Source organism: Quercus lobata, chromosome 10, assembly GCF_001633185.2.
Source record: "Quercus lobata isolate SW786 chromosome 10, ValleyOak3.0 Primary Assembly, whole genome shotgun sequence".
Taxonomy (NCBI): Eukaryota; Viridiplantae; Streptophyta; class Magnoliopsida; order Fagales; family Fagaceae; genus Quercus; species Quercus lobata.
This window is the reverse complement of record NC_044913.1, coordinates 19,118,858-19,124,601: the sequence shown is the minus strand read 5'-3', so window position 1 is coordinate 19,124,601 and position 5,744 is coordinate 19,118,858.

Here is a 5,744-nt window from a genome sequence, read left to right as displayed (position 1 = left end):
ATGGGGACAGGACATGCTCTGTTTGCAAAAGAACAAAACAGGAGAACCAACGGTTCCCCAGGAAGCCCAGAAAACTCCATTATAAAAGGAGGGGATGGGTTGTGAAGAAGGCAGCGAGAAAAAAAGAAAGAAACACAAGAAAGAAGAAATTCTTTGGAAAAAACTATCAGAAAAATTTATGCAGAAAGAAAAATACTGAGGGAAAAACAAATATTGTTTCTCGGTATCCTGTAAAGGCCACTATTGCACATACTCGGATTCAACGAGAATCAAACTTTGCAAGTTTTGAAGGCTGAAATAGCCATTCAAGGCTGCAATTTTTGAGCTTGATTGGACCTTGTATCACGTCCTAGTGAGCTTCCTGTAATCAAACCGATGATGTATTAATGAAACACTGCTTCATGATTCCCGGGATCCCCACAGCATTTTTTTTATATATCGTCTTGCTAATCCTGTTTCTTTCCTTCTAAACTTACGTTGTTAATTTTTGGCACTCTTCGATATCCTTGTTTGTCATTTTTCTTTATATTGTCAGGAGTATTCTCTGCATTCACTTGATTCTTAAACAGCTCGTTAGCTGCGGTGAGTCAAGGCCCGGTCCACCAAATCCTTCCTTTTCATTCAGGCCCGAGATCCTTGGGCCTGAGCATCATGAAAAGGGCACTCTCACATTTTGGCAACTCTCAACTTTTCGTGATGCTCAGGCCCAAGGATCCCAGGCCTGAATGAAAAGGAAGGATTTGGTGGACCGGGCCTGAGCATCACGAAAAGGGCACTCTCACAGAGAGCTATCGAGAATGTGATAAAAAGAAGCTGAAGGGTCTCGATAGATAGCTTATCTGTCGAGACTTATCGAGAAGCTATTGAGATTGCTTAAAAACAGTTTCCAAAGGAGAGAAACACACTGATATGAATGCAATCAAGTATGCTACTCAACCAGAGATCCAAACAACATTTTAAGCTCTCAAAAACATCTCTCAACACAAAAATGTTAAGCACAAAGATTCCAAAACACACACACACACACTAAACAAGTCTAATCAATTTTATATTTCAAAAACAAGTTAAGACAGTTTAGTGAGCATACATTAACACAAGTATTCCTTGTGATGGCCAAATCACATCGTATCTACACATGTATTAAAAGTAGTAAAGAATATTGCGTGTTGTGAGTGAAAAACATCGCAAGATTGCATTAGTGTCTACATGTTATGACAATTTGAGATATGAGAAAATCACTTTAACTCACACACAATCATAACTGTTTGATAGGGACTATCACCTTTGAGGTACATCCTATAACTCCCACATCTCCTAAAATACACGTTTACAATCACATATAAAACATTTTGATCTTTTTGCTTTTATTTTTCTTTGCGTGTTTTTCTTTTTAAGCAAATCATGCATGGGGATATATGAAAGAGAAAAGAAATACCCAATTATGTTAAGCATTTGACATTCCACTTTTGCTATGCCGAAACATACAAATGTCATTTCATGATTGGCGGGCAACAATGGTGAGATGGTTATTTATGCCTTTCTCTTAGGATTTTCTAGTCCTTCTCATCAAAAGAGTGATACGAGTATTATGTATAAGAGATTACTTAATCTTACTCATCACAAACATGAGCCATAAAGCTCACTTGCGTAGTTGTGCATAGAGATGCTCATCTAAGCTAGAAAAGATACAAAGTTTAGAAAAATTTGTTTTAATGGCCATCCAAGGTATACAAGTACCAATGTACACATACACACACAGTTTTTGTATTTTTCTGATTTTTCAATTTTTTATTTTATTTTTATATGAAAAACAAATTAAAGCAAAACTAAAAAATAATCAAACAAAAACATGTTAAACAAAGTAATGCATAAAACTAGACTAACTCAAAATGATAAAGCAAAACACATAAGTAATGCAAAACAAAAACAAGAAAGGGAGAGAGAAAAAGTGACAGAATCACTTGGAGCCCTTTTCCTTCCATACCTTGGAAGAACTTTTCTATTTAGCAAATCCTTGATCTAGCGGCAAGGGGGAAGAATTAAAACTGTTCAAGTTCAAAAGAAACATGAGGGCTTTGAGAAGATCTCCAAGAGGAGCAAAAGAGGATCGAAATTGATTCTGGACTCCCAACACAATCATGCAATTGCTTTTTTGAGTGGCTAACCACTTGTAGCAATTAGGTCGAGTATGTCTAGCTGTGCTGCAGTGATGACAAAAATACTATTTTTTTTTTTTTTGCTTAGGCTTTTGAGAATTTCCCTTCTTAGCCCTAGAGTTCTTAATCTCTTTCTTATCAAGCTTAGGAGGTGCTCCTAAGATATATTTACCCTTGTCTATGTTCTCACTAGCTAATTCATTTTTAACATCATTGTTCTCAGTTTCACTATTATTAGCAGGAGGAACAAAAACAGTAGTATTAGTAGAAGCAATACTAGGAAAAGAGAAATCATACCTTAAACCGGTTCGATCGGAAGCAGATTTCTGAAGACTAAGCATCTCATTGAGCTTAGTGATTGAAGTCCTTTCTAGCTGAGCTCTAACTTGGAACAGTTCTACCTCAAGCTTCTTGGTCTTCTCAGCCAAGAAATTATTCTTAAACCTTAGTGCTCTAATAGTTTGATTGGCTTCATCAAACTTTGTAGAGATTTCTTCTCGCTCAAGCTCCACATCATTAAGCTTCTTGGTGGCCAACCTATACAACTTCTCATGATTTTTTAAGACCTTGTATAACTTTGCATAGGCTGTGTGGATGTTATCTTGTTCATCCATCTTCTCAAACTTAGACTCCACCAATTCCTCTTCTTCATCCACATCTTTAACAATTCCTTCAGTAGGATTTACAGTGGCAGTGAAGGCATTTAGGATTCCATCATCCTCATTGTCAGAATCATCCTCAGGCTCAGTGTCACTCAACGTAGCAGCAAGTGCCTTGCTCTTCCCAATAGTCTTAAGATATGTAGGGCACTCTTGTTTTATGTGACCGAAGCCCTGACACCCAAAGCACTTTGGTCCTGAGGGTACAGTGCATTGACCGTCATCCCTAGCATTTTTTTTCCCTTTATCTTGGTTCTTGAACTATGAGGAACTGGATTGCTTTCGATCCTTGTCAAATCCTTTCATGTTGGCATTCTTCATAAACTTCTTGAACTACCTTGTGATATAGGATTTCATCTTAGAATCTTCATCGTCTGAAGACTCATCAGTTTCACTGCTCTTGGTTTTCAAAGCCATGCTTTTGCTCTTGCTTGATTTCCCTCTCCTTATCAAACCCAACTCATTGGTCTACAAATTTCCAACCAGCTCAGTCAAAGGAATTTTGTCGATGTCCTTTGATTCCTTAATGGCAGTGATCTTGGCATGGAATCTCTCTGGTAGAGAACTGAGCACCTTTGTCACAATCTTGGGTTTAGGAATGGTTTCCTCAAGATTAAAAGCTGAGTTCACTTTGTCCTTGAGCTTGGCATAGAACTCATCAAACAACTCATCCTCCTCTATCTTGATCTCTTCAAACCTTGTAGTGAGCCTCTGAAGCTTTGAATCCTTGATAGCCTTGGTTCCCTCATAGGTTGTTTGGAGGATGGTCCATGCTTCCTTTGCAGTTTCAATGGAGGATATCTTCTTGAACTCCTCATTCGTGACTGCACTGAATAGAGCATTCAATGCCCTGCTATTGAAGTTTGTTGCCTTGATCTTAGCATCATCCCAGTCGGCTGGCACCTCTGTAGGCTTAGTCCAGCCTATCTCCACAGCTTGCCACACTTTCTCATCTAAAGATTGTAAGAAGTCTCTCATGCGTACTTTCCAGTATGCATGGTTAGTGCCATCAAATAAATGAGGTACAATAAGAGATTGTCCTCTACTGTGTTTGTGTCTATGTGTGTTTTGCTTCTGTATTATCTAATGGTGATCAGTCGCATATGCTAATATATCTGCCCACTATTCTTGTGTTGATTGGCCTGTTGCCTACTGTGCTTGATGCTTGACTGCTATGTTGTGGTGCCTGCTGCATTTGTGTGCTGGGTTGTAATGCAGCCTACTGCCTATGCTGCATTATGTGCAGTATGCTACCTTATATGCTATTTAGCAGTGTTAATAGATCCTGAGATTAAGTACTAGGTTAGGTGTAATGCATTAGTCTGATGCATATCAAAAGTTCATGTAATCAGTTAGTTAATTAAGGTAGGGGTTGTTAATTAATTAAAGTGTTAACATGCTGTTAAATGCTAGCTAGTAGTAGTAGTTAGTTTGAGAAATGGTTAGGGAAAATATTGACGTGTACTCTAATAGTCATTGTAAGCATTAGCAAGATGAAAAATACTTGTTCTTAGTCTCTTAACCTCTGTTTTTCTCTCAACTCTCCTTTTTCTCAAGGAGGCTTGGCTACCTCGAATCAGCTGCTTCGCAATCCCATTCCCACACACTCAAGTTTTGAACACTAACATCCATGGCAAGGCCGTCATAAAGCAATCAGCTCTTTGTGATCAATTTAAAAAGTAAGTTTTTTTTTTTTTTTTTTTTCATATAAACTGAAGGATTTTCTTATAGCAGGAAGCGTACGTGCATTGTTCCATGATTCTCTCTGTGTATGTCTCTTTGCTTTAACTTTCCCTCACCAGAAATATATTTGAAGTATTAAAAAGTAATTAGACTAATAAGCTATTCCGTAGGAGTAGGGAAAACTCATTGCTATGACTAAAAACATTATTTACAAAAAAGTTGGGTTGCCCTCATAAACTAACATTAATGTTACCTATTTGTCTTTAATGGAGGATCCATTCACTGATTTAGATTTGTTTTTAATAAACCCGAATTATGCAATATTTTTTTTAATAAAAATTATGTAAATTAACCTCTCTCTTTTTTTAGGGCTCAGTAAAAAATTGATGTTTCTAAATAATGGTTACAAAAGCTAATACTACTATTCAAACTCTTATCAAGAGAGTTAATATTGTACCAGAAACCATTTCAAATTGGCTAAGGAAACAAAATATTTTGCAATTAGCTAGTATCGGTGTATCATTTTGGGATTATTGTTGTAAGGGTAAAATTCCCTAGTCAAACAACGGGCCTTGGGCCCTATACAGAGTCCAACTACGACCAAAGGGAGAAATGGGCCGCCAAAGCAAATGCTAGCCCAACCCTAATAAGCCCAAACTTATTCAAAGGAGACGTTCGAGGAGGAGTGTCTCCTCGGACGCGCCAAATACAAGCCCAACGTGCACCCTATCCATAATAAGGAGTCATTCCAAACAAATATTGGTAATAAGGATAAGTCCCAAAAAGCAGGAAGGAGGAAGAAAAGATAAGACGTCCAGGGGGTAGCCATAACTGCCGCATTAAATGCAAAGAAGCTACTTTCCCAGCCGCATTAATGTGGAGAAGACAGGCGAACAGTGTTACATTGGCCAATGCAACTCATAGAAAGATAAGGTGGATGTCCGATGGGACAGGCACTCAAGTGAGAGTCCAGATGGTTAACAAGTGTAAGGTTCTTATCAATCTAAGGAAGCTATATAAGAGAAGGAAATCCCCATGAAAAAGGGATCGGAAAATTTAGAGGGAAAAAAGAGAGAGAGAGATTAAGGAATTCTGTAGTCTTTAATCAGAGCAAGAGGTGCACTCATACGTCTCCTCGGATCGGTATCCGGTGGACATAAATGAAATATTCTTACGTTCAGACTGTTGCATGGCATACAATTAACTAACTTTCACTTTGTCCAACCCTAGTTCTGTAACCCGCTCT